Source organism: Nymphaea colorata, chromosome 12, assembly GCF_008831285.2.
Source record: "Nymphaea colorata isolate Beijing-Zhang1983 chromosome 12, ASM883128v2, whole genome shotgun sequence".
Lineage (NCBI taxonomy): Eukaryota > Viridiplantae > Streptophyta > Magnoliopsida > Nymphaeales > Nymphaeaceae > Nymphaea > Nymphaea colorata.
This window is the reverse complement of record NC_045149.1, coordinates 14119791-14136145: the sequence shown is the minus strand read 5'-3', so window position 1 is coordinate 14136145 and position 16355 is coordinate 14119791. Positions and strand designations below refer to the sequence as shown.

General features: G+C 40.6%; 1 long non-coding RNA gene across 5 annotated transcripts in view; it reads left to right on the top strand.

Annotated features, from left to right (window-relative positions):
* The window catches only part of LOC116265132 (uncharacterized), a 34894-nt gene extending 21064 nt beyond the window's left edge, over window positions 1-13830 (top strand). For 3 of the 5 annotated variants that reach the window (XR_007574829.1, XR_004174990.2, XR_004174991.2), the window contains 6 exons: window positions 8606-8701; window positions 8867-8901; window positions 9064-9128; window positions 9287-9353; window positions 9444-9880; window positions 9974-10309. This is a non-coding gene — a long non-coding RNA (uncharacterized LOC116265132). Of the gene's footprint in view, window positions 1-8605; window positions 8702-8866; window positions 8937-9063; window positions 9129-9286; window positions 9354-9443; window positions 9881-9973; window positions 10310-13342 lie in introns of those variants that run through there. The other 2 variants (XR_004174993.2, XR_007574830.1) reach the window with 2 other exon arrangements.
* Window positions 13831-16355: the final 2525 nt, after the last annotated feature.

The window sequence follows — 16355 nt, the reverse complement described above, 5'->3', positions numbered from 1 at the left end:
TCAGGTACTACACAATATGCGAGGAAAAGAAAGAAGAGTTAGCAAAGAAGCTACATTGCAATGAGATGCACTACAAGAACTAATGCAAACGGTGGGCTACTTTAATGACAAACTAACTACCCTAGAGATTTTATAAAGAAAAGTTCCACATGTCAACAACATCGAAGTTCAATGTGGCTACTTTAATTTGTCTCAAAGTGAAGGAGCCAGTTTGGAGTTCGAGTTTGTGAAGTTCTGCAAAAGTTGCATGTTTAGGTCAAGAAAATGGTGGGCTACATAGAAAGAAAATGAATGCCAAAGGCTGCAAAATAAGCATATGGGGTCATAGTCCAGCATTCCAAGGAGGACTACTTGAAAATGCACTACAAGAACTAATGCAAACGGTGGGCTACCTCGGCTCTGATACCACCACTGCTGCGACCCACCTGGCCCGTTGAGCAGGGCTGTATTCTGCTTTTGCGGGAACAACAGTCTTAGAAACATGTGGTCGTAAAACCAGTTGTTCCGACCGATTCCGGCCACTTCTCCGGTTGAGCTCCAGTGTGATCGAAGCGCAACTCCCAAACTATGCTACACGTCTGATTTTATGATGAGAGGACGTTGGTGGAGACAATGCCGAATTTTTGAAATTAACTGTTGGAAGTCTGGTTGCCCTGCCTATCTCGAGGAGCTTCAGTGTTCTGCCAAAAGATAGGGTTAGCTTCACCTCTATAGATTTTGGATTTTTGCTCGGATTTCATCGTGCTATGGTTTGTTGGAACCGTGAGGAAGTAAGGAAGATGTTGAACCCACGATTTTGGATTTCGGCACCGAATCCAAAGTTATGGCCCTATGAAAAGAGATACGTTCTGCCACAATAGGGTCTGCAGTCTCAAAAACAGGGGATCAGACAAGCTTCAATTTCGGCTGGCTATGACATTAGTTCTGGTCGAGCACTGGTGCGTTGGAAGTGGGACTTTCAGGCAGTGCTGCACGTTCGATTTCCCGACGAAAGGGGGTCTATGAAATCAATGCCGATCTTTCAAAGTTGGAAGCAGTAATTGTCGGGCTGTTTCACGCGCAGGATTGAGCTGCATCCAAGGCTGCCAACAGGCAAGCGGAAATCACTGGATTCTGGCCAACGCTGATGTCGGATCAGGTCGAGCATCGGTGCATTGGAAAGAGGACTCCAAGATGATGCTTCTTATGCAATCTCGAGGTGAGGGAATGATCGAGGAGATAACTCTGAATTTTTGAATGTGTGAGACGGTGGTTGGTCGGCCTGCTCCTTACGCTGAAGAAGAAATCACAGCTAGGGGAGGCGGCCGGGAATCTAGATATTCCGACCAGCTCTAGTGATGGTTCCTGTCGAGCTTGGGCTCGTTGGAGCCGTAGCATGTAGAGGATTAGGCCAAAGCACTGGGAGAACAAAAGACACCTGGAGCTATCACCGATGAGCCGCCAAACAATGCTTCCTACTGTTGAAGAGGCATGTCACCGTGAGGGGTCGATAGGGTGGAGTCCTCGTTTCATCGGCTTGATTAACACTGCTGGCAGGCTCTCAGTTCCATAGAGAAAACTGCCAGGAGGGGCCTGAAGTGGTCGGAGATGGGAAGAATCACCGGAAATGTAGCTCCTTTCTTCCACTGTTATGCAGATTACTGTCTCCTGCCAGAACAGCAGGTCGAGGCTTATGGTCGAGGTGGTGTTTATCACCACCAGCAAACTCATCGTGCCACCGCTAACCTTACCCGAAGGGATGCGTGGGTGTTCAGAGCTGTTGGGGTCACCGGAACATCCACGCTGCTAGAAATCACAGAAACTATTGCTGTCGGATTACACGAACGATTAATACAACGAACAGGAAACACGTCGAAATTTTAGAGCATTTGGGGGAAGAAGAAAAACTAACACCTCATTGAGTGCTGACGATCCCTTCTGTTGTTACAGAAATCTGAAGGAATGCAAGATGGTCAAAAGCTGCCTGAAAACTCAACGAGAAGAGGGTTTTGTAGAGGAGAGGACTGCCTGCATTCTGCCGACCAAGAAAAGCTACCGTCTGACCGAATGATGTTGTCTAGCTGCCAGTTGCCCATGCCCTCACGTCGGGAACCCACACCGCTGCACTCTGGAACCGTGCTGTCGCTTGGAGCAGGTCACCGGAGGTTGGAAGCTACCATACGTCATCCTCCTCCTCGCACTGGAAGCTGAACGGTTGAGTCGGTTCAGTCCACCGTTTGATCACTTGACTCGGCATCTCATTCCGGGTTGCATACAAAAATCGGGTGATACAGATTATAAGTTGGGTCCGGGACTAACCCCGACCCATTACATCGATCCAACTCAAAAAGGAGTGCGGGTCAGAGCTTTGGATTTATAGACTACCCAAACTCGGCCCGACGTACATGTTCCAGACCCATGTCTATGAGGCTTGTGTTGCCCAGTGTCCCACTGCTATGTCCCCCCATGCACAAGTATGTGTCCCGCTTGTAGACGTATTGGCTGTGTCACGCAACTGTGTCCTCATGTGGTTGTGTCCTGCATCACAAGAGGAATGTGTCTCACCCAGAACTCATGCTGAACGAGCTTCACTCAACCCATTAACCGAATAAGGTTGAGTTCACCTTGGTTGCACCTGGCTGAGTGCTAGGTCAACTTTGGCTGTCGTTGGCTGAAGTTGCAGGTCGCTCAAGGCCTGTAGCTGGATTCTTGCATTAAACTGACGCCCGGTCTGATGCCGGCCCATTGTCAACGTCCCTAGCAACGGAGAGGCCCTTTGGGAAATGAAGCAAGTGGCTGCCCTTGCCTGGCCCAGCAGTGATGAGTCTCGCAGCCATGCCTCCGTCCGCCCGCACTTTCGTCGCTGGCCGACGGTAGGATCGAATTAGATCCACCCCTCTTAAAATGGACCCTGCTCTCAGGCTCCTTGGAGTCTCGCCTGTCACCATGACGGCAAGCACTCCCTAAGTGGTGCTTCCTTTCGCCGGGGTCCCAAAGAAAATGTCTCTGCTTCTCAGCCATGGTAGGGTGGTTTTTGATAGAACTGCCCCAGCTGTAATGATGTTGCCTCACCCTATGCTGCCGAGGATGTAAGCTCTTCGGTTTAGTTTGCGCCAGCCCTGTTTGAACCAAGCGAGCATTGTCCTTACCAATGAAGTTCTCCCATGATAGCTCTTCGGTAGGAAGAAGACTGCACTATGGCACGCTTCTGCCTTGAGTTTCTTCTAACTTGTGCCCCATGTTGGTCATCTGAAACCTGCCCCTACCAGTGGAGTCCTCGCATAACCTAAAGCCAATGGAGGGACAGCACCTTTGTCTTCCTGCTCAAGGATAGAGGACTGATTACGCCTGAGGTTCCACCACCATATGTTGTGACTGGGAACGGTGCAGCCACCCCTCCTAGGCACACATTTCTGGAAGAAGCTACGATAAGTGGTATGTGTGTTGGAGGTTGGTGATGCCACCTTTGATGTCCTCCAACGAACCTCGTTGACTGCAGTTGTGGGTCCCCGGGCATAAGCTGTCCTCCTTGGTTGAGGATTTTCTTCCTCTCGGCCTGAGATGACATTGCTCATTTAGCTGTGGGCTGGTCACTTCCCTTAGCCTGTACACCGGTTCTTTTCCTCCATTTTTTTTTTTGTTGGAGGCTGCTACTCCTTGGTCGGAATCGGCCATTACTAAGCTCACGACATTCTCAGCTTGGCTGCAGGGCTGTAAGGCATAGATGGTCATGTCTTCATCTCCCTCCTTAAGGATTTCCTTAGTTCTGTCAAGGAGGTGGAAATAATCTCTATCAAGCAGTCAGTCCCAATCAATGTTGTAAAAGGCATAGCATATCACGTATCGATCGGGCCAACCTATATGCTGTACCGTAACGTATCACACGTATCGTAAATTTAATTTTCTAATTTTAAAAAATATGAAAAAATAAAAAGAGAAAAAGAACATAAAAAATCAGAAAAAATAAGCAAAAATTCAGAAAAAATTAAGAAAAATGTATTGAAAGGAACATTCATGTATATGAACAACACATTCCAAAATAAGAAATCAGATTATCCTCTTAGCATGCCGAAGAGAATTAGATTACATCACAATTCATATGTTCGAAACATGTTGTTATCATCTTTCATGATTCAACGATAATCCTCGTCATCTGCAGCATCATCTTCATTTTCTTCATCAATTGCTTCTACCCCCTCTGTTGGAATCTCACCAACATTCAATTGCTCCCCATCCTCTTCTTCTTCAATAATCTCTGTTGCTCCTTCAATGTTCAACAATCAAGATAGTCCTCGTCAAGGATTGAGGATGGTTCTTCTTAACCCAAGAATCTAATACATCAAAATGATCAAGGCTGATAGGATCATATTGAGTGTGATGCTTCCTCGTAGATGTTTCTTCTATTTGCCTAAAGTGTAACAAGAGAAAAAATTAACAAATTGTTAAAAATGAAAATATATATTAGAATTGGCTATTTTTGCATAACAGAAGTATTTAATTTACTGTCTCAACTTCATTTTATAACGAACGTAAACAAGGTCATTCAACCTTTTATGTTCCAGCCTATTCCTTTTCTTGCTGTGGATGTGCTGAAATACACTCCAATTTTCTTCACATCCAGTTGCACTACATGTTTGGTTGAGGATTCTCATTACAAACTTTGTTAATTCTGGAAAATCAAGCCCAAACCTATCCCACCACAAATCTAATAACAGATGGAAAAAAAGTATAAAGTCCCTTTGTGAAATACCTGGACACAAAGATGACCTGCATCGAATTGCTGTCTCCCTCCCCATGGTACCAGTACCAGTATCATATTTGTTGATCGACACATGGATAGCTTCTTGTTCTCTATAATCACTTACTAATATCTCAATACAATCCAACATGCCATACTCGACCTCTCTATTCTTCTTAAAAGTGGGAAGATATCTAATAGCAGGATTTAGGTAGTAGGGTGCTGCATGAAGTGGGTGATGAAGATGGCTAGACCACCTTTCATCTATAATCTTCCATATAGGCACGTACAACTTTTTTTATCCCTTCATATTATCCCTAATGGCCTCTTTTGTTATGGCCATAGCCTCATATAAATATCCAATAGAAGGTTTATCTTCACTGTCAACTAATCTAAGGACTTTCACTAGAGGTACACAAATCTTAATAAGTTCACACATGTTTCCCAAAAGTCAGCATTGAATATGGTATCCACAACTGTCGTGGCCTTTCTTTTATAGGCATGTGGATATGCAGCCCAATCATCACTTGAAAACATCTGCCTGAGAGGATTTCTTTGCTTGACTATACCCTGTACAATCAAAACATTTGAAGCAAATCATGTTTCTACAGGTCGAATCTGTAACACCTCGAATGTTTAGTCCTGTATTAAAGATTATGAGGAATCTTCAAGGGTCTCTCCCACGTTGCAGGGGCCAATCTTCTAGTGTGTTTTGGAGTCATCGTGGGTGTGCCTATGCTCTGATACCACTAATGATACGACCACCCGGCCGAGGTGCTGCCAAGCAAATGCTACCACCTTGGATTACCTTCGGAAACGGCTACCAAAAACTGAACTAAGAGAGGTTAACTCCTTGTTACGAGCAATGCCCGGCCAGACATGACCCTGGCCTTACAACAACGCCCGATTGGTTACAGAGTTTCTCGACCCAGTCCTACCTCTTACTCACGACACTTCGGCCATGACTCCCTATCGTCCGAACTTCACCAACAGCAGTGGAGGCAGTGAGGTTGCCACAGACTGAGACCTTACCTGAGATGCCGAGGCGAGACTGTAGCAGAAAATGCAGCTGTAGTCATAGTAGCAGAATTCTATCGACGGATAGGGGCAACTTCACTATTCTACAGGTTCGCGCTTGCGGCTCCGATTGGCTTGTTCTATGGCCCATTGGAATTGCGTGGCTGTCAGTGAAATGAAGATCTCACTCTTGCATCTATCTGCACTGGAATCCAAAGATATGATCCATGGATCAAAGATGTGGTTTCTATAGTCGCAGAGACAGTAGCATAGGAACAGGTGCAGCATCACACCTCTACAAATTTTGGGTTTCTGCTTGGATTTCCTCGTGCTATGGTTTGTTGGAACCGTGAGGAAGTAAGCAAGACGATGAGCTCACTCTTGCAGACTTCCAACACGAGAATCCAAATTTATGGCCCTGTGAACAAATACACGTTCTGCTGCAACAGGGTCTACAGTCTCAAAAATAGGGGACCAAAAAAGCTTGAATTCCAACTGGCTCTGGCATCAGTTCTGGTCGGGCACCGGTGCATTGGAAGCAGACTCCCAGGCGACGCTGCACGTCTGATTTCCACAAAGGGGTCTGTGGAATCAATGCTGATTTTTCAAAGTTGGAAGTGGTAAATGTCGGGTTGTTTCATGCACAAGATTGAGCAGCTGTAGTGGCCACCAACAGGTGAGCGGGAGTCGCCATATTCCGGCCAACTCTGATGCGTTGGAGAGAGGACTCCCAGGCGATGCTTCCTGTGCAATCCCGAGGTGAATGGATGATTGAAGAGATAACACTGATTTTTTGAATGTGTGAGACGGTGGTCGGTCGGCCTGCTCCTCACGCTGAAGAAGAAATCGCAGCGGGGGGAGGCGCCCAGAAATCTAGAGAGTCTAGCGGCTTTGGCCACGGTTCCAGTAGAGCTTGGGTTCGTTGGAACCGCAACACTCTCAGGGTTACTCCAGTCCAATATCTACATGTTGTACTTGTCTTATGAGTTGGTTAGATTTTAGTTTTGTTGAGTTGGGCAATTGTTGGTTTGATTTTATAGTTCAATCTTTTTCTTTTATTTTATGTTTTACTAGTTTTCTAGACAAGGCTTGTCATCTTTAGTTCTCACTTTTGTTGTAGCATGGGTTGTTTAGGAGCTTTGTTGACTTATTTGCTTGGTTTTCATTTTTCAATGTTTTTACTCCATTCTTTTGATAAATAAAATCTGATCAAGTCTAGTCCCAAATATGTATGTACATGTGCTATTTTAGGCTACTACATATAAGGTATTTGACAATCTTATGATTTCTTTCGTGTTCACTATCATGCTCTTGCATCAGCCTGTGTTGGAAAGAAAAACCAAGAAAGAGAGAATTATAAGAAACTCAATTTTAAGGAGTATTCAGTTAGCCCCATACATTGTATACTCTACTTGAAGTCGCCAGTCTCTTGGAAGTGGAATATCAATAAATTGACATAAGTAAATACTTAACTATCTAGGAAGTCTAGGTAGTGTTGTCCATGGCAGTTTCTAGTTGGGAAAGAATGTTGCTTCAGGAGTAGGGATGTAAATGGGATGTTAATCTTGGGCTATGAGTTTGGACTATATAGGTCTATGTCATAGTGATTCGCCTGGAAAAGTGCCACACCTGTGTATGTATCATGCAGCTCAACATGGGTGTAGGACATGGAAAATGATATTTGCTATTTTGAGTCTGTGTGTTTGTATGCATGTATGTTTGTGTAACCAGTCACTAGTCACAATTCTTTTATGCTTTTGGACCATTAGTCCTCTCAAAAGTACATGTCACTATGGCAAAGTGCATCTACATTGTCAAAAGTGAAAGACAATAAGTAACATGGGGAGACAAATGCAGATGCAAAGCTGTTCTCCTCCCATTAGACATTCTTTAAGTCTGTTCGTTTAGTGCCACCATTAAGCCCATTTTTTTAGTACCACTAGGAGCAACTGACTTTCAACATCTATTTATAAGGTAATGCTAATGAACTATTTGTTTTTGTATTCATCAATGTTGAACTTGTTTAAATAATAACCACCAATTAAGCATGTTAGTTTCATGGTCCTAGTCTATATATCATAGTTGGCAAACATGTGGATCGTCTGGCCTTGGATTCCCAGGGTGGCTTGACCACTTATTTGGTCAAGTCATAATTTTGTATAGTATTTCTTAAAACAAAGAGTGGGTAATGCTCATGAACTATTTGTTTTTGTATTCATCAATGTTGAACTTGTTTAAATAATAACCACCAATTAAGCATGTTAGTTTCATGGTCCTAGTCTATATATCATAGTTGGCAAACATGTGGATTGTCTGACCTTGGATTCCCAGGGTGGCTTGACCACTTATTTGGTCAAGTCATAATTTTTTATAGTATTTTGTTAAAACATTTTTTATAGTATTTCTTAAAGCAAAGAGTGGGTCCTGAAATGCTGGAAGTAACATAGTAAGAGAGAGAGAGAGAGAGAGATCAGCAGATAATTGCAGGATATTTCGAGTTCAGTTAATGAGATTAGCAAGATGAGTTGTGGGGAATAACTTTGAATAACATCTGATTTGGCTTGAGCATGGGTAAAATGACTCAATTTTTACAAGGTCAAAGATTGACTGAAAGCATTGATAAATCAGTTTCAAACAAACTGTTCCAGAATTGAGAAAGTCAACCACAAACAGAATGATTCAATCATAAATAGGTTAGTGCATTGGATGCATAATGATCAGTTGCGATACTGTTGTTGTACCTGCAGAAGTTTGCTTAAGTTTTTCAATTTATCATCACTGCAGAAATTGATTGATCTGGTCAAATTGAATTCACAATCAGTTTCTATCCTTCCCTTCAATTAAATTTTGGGCTGGGCTCACAATGTTCAGGTTAAAGTGCCTGTTGATGACTGCCAAAGTGTTCCATATATGATGGTTGATGTGCAGTAACTTTATCCGGATCTCCTGGTATCATCTTCCCAAAATGTTAGTATTCTGTTATTCTATTGAAATTTAAAATTAGTCCATCATAATGTAGAATTTTTGTCAACCATTGTTTTTTATTTGACATTAGTAGACAAGAACCTTTGTAGGAATTATACAAGCTAGAAGTTGTTTAGCTGAAATAACTAAGTATCAAACCTGTTGCAGATGTGTGGACCCATCGGCAATGGATTTTTTGTAAGGTAAAATGAGATGGCTAAAATGGCTTCTTTTTTAGGTACCAACGTTTTCCCCCTCTTTTATATTTTGCAGCCAGAAACACATTTAATGAAGGTTTTGAAAATTTAAAATTATTGTAGTGAAAGGTTGTGTAATTTTCTTGCTTTTTGCTTTTTAAATCATAGGTGGCAGAGAAATGATTGCCGATGTATTTCTAGATCACTCAAACTTATGCCAAGCCACCTTCAAGGTAGGGATCTACATCTATTCATGTTGTATCTTGCTAAAGTCTTTTCCAATACTTGAAAATTTAGAGGGTTGACCTTTTAAGGTGTTTTTGAGGTTCAAGTTGATTCAATTTCTTTTCTTTGTTCATTTAGCTATTTTTATCTAAATGGTTGTGGGCAGGTTTGGAGCTGGAACTGTTACAAGGGGCATTTATTGGGCTTGGCGCAGCAATTGATAATCTCTGTAGGTTGGTATGCAGAGAATTCAAATTATGAGTGCAAGAAATCTGTGAATTTGTTTTAATTTTTCTTAATTTCTGCATTTCTGTTCATTTCAGTTAGAGCGGGCTCATCTCTACCACAGCCCTCACCCTGTCCCGAACATTCACATCTACAACCCTGTTCCTTCAGAAACTGTCGAGCTCGATGAAGAGCACTTTCTTTATAGAGGTCGGGAATGGATTTGCCTGGGATGCTTGTTCATTTCCCCATGGATGGCATGCCATGAGCCATAGGCTCAAGCCATCACATTGCTTGGTGGCCAGCAGCCTAACCAAATGAGGCCAATGCCTTCTGGGTGCACGAATTTGTGCTCAGTGAGCATGGGATATGATTTGAAGGATTTGATAATACCCTTGTTGAGAGCTGTGTTCTAGTAAAGTTTTGCTGCGCTTGCAAACACCGGATGTGGACTCATTCACCCTCAAGTCCCAAGTATAGGAAAGTATAAGGGTGCCCAAGTGCCAGTAGATCTTATTGCCTTTCAATTAATGAGGTGAACTCCTACTTGATCATCTTGATTGACCAGGCCTCCATGAAGTTCTTAAATTTTCAATTATGGGCATTTGACCATTGTCATCACCGGAAGGGGAGAAATCGAGAGGGGAACTGAAAGGGCATTGACGAACAATGAAGGGTGAGTTGAAGGAGATTCTTGCAGATCTCGACAATCCCAATGGTGTGGTCTCCGATACAGATCATCATGAACGTATCAAGAAGGTAACCCATTTCTGTTAGCTTCTGCATGTGATTTATGATCATGGTATCTCTCTCTAGATTGAAGAACCGATTGCTTAGGTTCATGACAACATTTTCTTTGTCCACATGGAGAATTTTCCCTGTTAAGTTGCGTCGATTGGACGACGCTAGAGTGTTACTATCCTGATCTTGATTCTGCTGCAAACTTTCGTGAAATTTTCATGAGTCTGGAATTGCTTGCGCATTAAGGATATAGGCATCCTTGGAAGGTATGTTTCATTTTTCAATTTCTTTCTTTTTTGGGTTCATTGTGTTTCGTTTGTTCGTTCTGGCTTTCCAAATATCCATTTCTACTTGTATATTTATTATTATTTTTCTTTTTTTTAACTCATTTTTAACTTTCCTTCGCCTTTTGGGTTTCCATTTTTTTTTGTTTTGAGCAACAATTCTGAATAGTTTTTTTTCCTCAATTCTAGTGCTTAATCAAATCAGAAGTTATGGTTTGCGCCGCTATTGTGTTAAAGGTTCATGTTAGATTATTTTGTTCTTTGTTTTTTGTCGGGAGTCAATGTACTCATGGTAGGTGAAGTTCGAAGGTCTTCTAGATGCAGAATGAAATTGTTCTTTATTTAGTTTCTTATAATTTAGGACTCAAGTTTGGTATGCTTCATGTTTTCTGCTTCAATCTTCTTCATTTTGAGGTAGTATTGGGGAGGATAAGATACTGCCAAGCAATGTTGTTGCGCGGTGCTGGATTCTATTGTTTCTCACATAAAAATTCAGGTTCACCTGAATATTTTGGGGAATTATTAGGTGCGAGTTCGATGCTGTGTTCCGCCTCCACCTCTCTGCTTGTCGTTTGTATGTCCAATTTCAAATTTGGCATCGATTTCAGGTTACGGTAGCTTTGCTTTCATTAGTGGATGGTTGGATGTTCAAATGAAAGGCTTGTTTCCATTAGGCACCTGATTTTCAAATTTGGCATTGATTTCAGTCAAAGATGCAGCAATTGCTGCTATCGGTGTCAATTGAGGAAATAAATATGTATAACCATGTGAAGAAATAGAAACAAAAATATATGTGATAAAAAAAGAAAAATATACAAAGGAATCAAAGAGGGAGAGAGAGACGAGCTTGCCGGAGGGAGAGGGCCTTCGATGGCATGCCTACCTGCCTCTATATGCAAGCTGCACCGTTATAGGTCTACCGCTATATGCGAGCATTAGGGGCGAAACAACGCACCGGTTTAGATCTTTCTGTATCATCCCCAGTATAGCTCTATAGCAAGTGTCTGAACCACCGATATAGTTCTGTAACAGTTATCATCACCACCACCGCCGCAAGTTATAATACATTTGTCATCTTAAAGTCCAATAAATGAAATTTACATCCCACAAGAAAACACTTCTGGTATAAACCTACTTAATGCTGATGATTTTTGTGATCTTAGAAGATTTGATTTTCTCATTATATTTTAAAACATTTGCATTTCAAAACCATAAGGCATTGGACATCTTGTCATAATATGGTTTGGAGCGTGAACACTATGGAATCTGGTCAAAAGGCCAACCAAAACAGCCTCCTGGGGATGTAGACTAACCCATTGGTAGTTGAATATTCATAGTTAAAATCTTTGTAGCGACAAATAGAAAAAAAATTGTCTCTGATTAAGACCTTTTAATTAGATACCCAATATTTTGTTAACATATATGTGAGTTTATTGTAAATAAATTATTTAACATGTAGGAAAGTCTTGCACAAGGACGATTGTGTGTCAAGGATTTGTTATATTAATTTCGTTATGTTGATCTAAATAAACAAAACGGGTGGATTGCAAATATTTTTGCCTCTTTTCTTTTTCTCATTCCCTTTCTTATCATGGCCATCACCTCCTTTCAACTCTTTAAGCTCATAGGTTTAGTCTACCATTTCTCAAAATTTAGAAATGCATTTGATTATGGTTGGATACGTAAATCACATTAATTTGTTCAACTGTACACATCCAACGAGCACCTTATCCTTAAACTAAAATAGCAAAATGCAAGAAAATTTTGCCATCCAAATTTTTTTATGAAAATATTTGGCAGCTGGGCGCACAAGCCAGTAACATAGAGAAATTGGAATTATATAAAAGAATCTGTCCATGGCCTGTAATGTGTGTCATTATTTAGCAAAGTCTATTGGCTTACAAAATATGTGTCAAACTTGATGATCTTATGTGATAATCAAACAAACATATATATGACACTTTTTTATCAAATTTTATTTAAATGCATTGGCATTGATGCCAAAACGGTGCATATATATCTGCTAAATTTGTGTTTGCTTGGACCTTGAAAACTGTAAAAGTAGAAAAAATCAGAATTCGATGTGTCGACTTTCTCACGTTGGATAACTTCATGACTTATTTTGTGATGAAATAAGAAAGTGCATTTTCTTTAAATATTTTAGACATATTTAAAAAGACACATATCGACTAAGAAAGAATAGGTTAAATACATTTCCTTTTTCTGTTCATATATAAAGAGAATTAACTGAAAAACCATCAGCCACCTTCTAAAATAACATGAGAAATTGTGTTAGGAGATGAAATCTCTCATATTTATTTTTTTGTTCACTCCACATTCTTTTTTATATTGGGGAAATCAACCATTGAATCATCTATCTTATTCAGTTGTTTGGTAACTGATTTTTACGGTTTTAGGAATCGCTGAAAACAGTTCTTTGAAACCTATGAAGGCAAACATGGGTGGATTTGCGGAAATAGAGAATGTGGATGAGTTGGCCGAATCTCGATCCCCGAAAACAGTGGCGTATCCACATTGTGGCTGGTGTGGCCAGCTGCCCACACCAGCCTCTTAAACGTTTTGTATTTTAAAATAGAAATCTTAAATATTTATCTTTAATAAGGACTTCTAGCTAAATTAAATGGAAGGGAACTTGCATTAAAGAATCTAGCTATTTTTTTATCCATTTCATCTCCACTCATAATTCTGAATGATTCTTCTATTGTTTTGTTACCTTCCAAACACATTTTTCTTTTCTTCCACATACCAACACTTTGTTCAATACTCAAAGGAACAAAAAGTTAACTTGAGTTACCTAATTTTTTCTTCAATTTAGCTGTCTCCTATTTTTCTTTTTCAATTTTCTCAAGTAGCTTTGTCAATTTTTGGGCATGGTCTGATTCCTTGGGCACAAAATGTGTAAGAAATGTGCTTTAACACATGTATATGAACCAGTGAATCATCCATTGCAGAGCTTACATAAGAATTGTGCGTAACCTCCACCACCAGGATGAGGAGGGTGAGAAGGGTGAGAAGGAGGAAGAAGCAGTTAGAAGAAGCGACCCAAGAGGGGAATAGATGATTCTAGAGAATCTGATGGTGTCGACCATTTCGAAGAGGAATAAGAAGCAGAAAAAGGCCCTCGACTCCGATGAATCTGAATGCAGCAATGACTTGGAAGAGGAGGAAGAAGAGGTGGATGAAACAGAGGACACCAGATTCTAACGAATCCAAAAAATCTGAAGACAGTGAAGAGGCGGAAGGCGGAGAACAAGAGATTAAGGGGAAATTGATAATTGGGTGTCGCCAGAGCAAGTGACTAAGGAAAAGTGCCACCATACTCTAAAGAGGAACGACTTGATGGTATTTGGAGATGACACAGAAAAACGTTTCACAGTAGAGAGACAGATGGTTTCGTTGCAACTTTCCCTTCTATTTTCCTATTGGTTCTTTTGCTTGGTGCTTGCGCAGTACAATAGAGTAATTTTTGAATTTCTTCTTTCTTCTTGAGGAATCATTTTCTTTCATCAAAATGGAATGTAGATGATTATCTCCACAGTTCCCAACTGCTTCAAAGTCTTTACTACCGCAGTTGACCCAGTATGACAAGGCAAAATAGTTCATGCAAGTAATGCCTTCGTATTTTTAACTTGGTACTAGTCATATGACTAGACACCAGCTTATACTGATGAAATCCATGTTTTCTCACCCAGGATATCGATGCTGCCACTGTGTCCTCATAATATATATATATACACACACACACACTGTATATATACATACACACACACACACACACACACACAACATCATTAATATATACAAACAAAATTTTGTATTATCCCAATAATATTATCTACAAAATGGAAATTGAGTTACACAATTGACATAAAAACCAATTAACAGACATGCACCTAATGCTCATCATCCGTGGACCTCTTTAACCTCCAGGCAACACAAACTTCATGGAGTGGTCGAAGGATAGCCTGGTGAGCTGTCGGCCATGGTGGTCTTCCAATGGTCTTCTCTGTCTACCCGATCCTGACCTGCTTTGGCTTGTTAGAGAGGATGACAATCTACTAACATTCCAAGCCTTATTTTGCAGCTAGTCTGAAATGACATGGAGGCCATAAAACTTGGCTTTAGCTTGCGTACTGGCCATGGCTGCTGTATCATGCATGTTTTGTGCAAGATGCAGCTTAACAGCACAAAAATTGATCATGATGGGGTAGGCAATGATCATGAAGAAAAGAATGTCTAGATCAATTTGTCTTGAATTCTCATGAGCAAACAATAGAAAAGCTAAAAGAGAATTGTTAGATAAAGAAACAAGGATTTCCAACACATTTTCAGATACAAAAACTAGGATTTGAGGACAGACTGTGAGCAAAGTAACTGTTGTGATCATGCCTGACATGATCAGATACAAAAACTAGGATTTGAAGACACATGGTCATTACATCTGCAATGAGAAATGGTTGTGAATATTAAATGATTTGAGCAAAACTATGCATAAAACTTGTTACCTTGAAAACTTGGTTCTTATTTTGCAACAAAATTAAAAAAAATAACTTTTTTCAAGTATCTATAGTTGCTTGAAGAGGACACATGGTGAGTGAAGAACAAAAAGAGACACCATTAGAACAATAGATAATAGCATCAATGAAAGAGAACTATTTGGTTCAAAACCTCAGCATTAACAAGCTGCAAAAGAAGCTGACTGAGATTTTTTTTCAAAAAAAATGGAAAGGAGGCCCAATGAGTAAGAGAAGACTCACCTCTGGATTGTGGACTGCATCCACTATTCATGTTCTGCCTTATGTGCAAAACTGACTAGGATGCAATGGTAACAAAAAAGAATGAAATATTTGAGGACTTATGGGTAGAGGTGAACACGAGCTGAGTTGAGCCCGACTTCAGTTAGCTCGATCTCGGGTCGACAAATGAAGCCTCGAGCTTGTCTCGGCTTGAGCTCGAGAGTAGCTCGATGGCAGCAGCTCGAGCTTGACCCGATAGTTACGTGTTGAGTTGGAGCTCGACTGATTAAGGCTCGACAAACTCGTTTGAATATATCGACTTGATTAAGGCTTGACAAACTCGACAAATTGAACTAATGCTATTAAGAAAACTAAATGAAAAATGACTTGTTTTACAGGATTGACGTACCTACTAGGAATAGTTTGTAGTTAACGGATTAATGAATGAGGAACCAGAATCATTGCCTACCTGTGTCACCTATTGGCAGCTATTGGCTGCAAAAATTCCAAAAACGAATGTTTTTTGGCCGCCAAGCACAACTTGTTTGTAATATGGGCCAATATATTCAAATGCAAATTGCGATCATTTGATTATATTCATTATATCAAACATGTGTGCACACTTGAGAGATTCATGGTGACGATACTTTTGAGTGAAAGTAAGGTTGACGACAACTTTAGAGATGGTGCTGTAATTGCATTATCAACCAACACTTAATCTTATCAAAGATTTTTGCAGAGAGGAACAAGCATTAAAACTAGTCTAAACTTAGTGAAGCTGGAAATTTCAAAGATTTTGGTCCAATACAAAAAAAATTATGTACACCTCCTCCGAAAGAAAAAATGATGGTCAAGAAGAAGCACATAATAGTTTCACCACGAACAAAAACCGGAAGCCCAATAAACAGACAATACAACTATTTTTTTTTCCTGATTTAAGATAAGCTAAAATAACTACACCATGTAACAGACCTTTAGAGGAGAGAAGAATTTGAGAGACAAGTTTATTAGGGCCAAGGCTTCTCCAGTTCGAGCAACTGATCTGCACTTGAGCCAATACTTTCAAGAATTCATGTCACCTGCTACACATTAAGTGCTGATGTAGATTCAACTGTACACAATTAAAGTGGCTGAATGTAAGAATCAAAAATTGGTGAGCACTAATAAAACCAGAAAGAAGTACATTTTGTCAACTTCTGTGGCTAAAATTTAACAAATGTATGTCCCT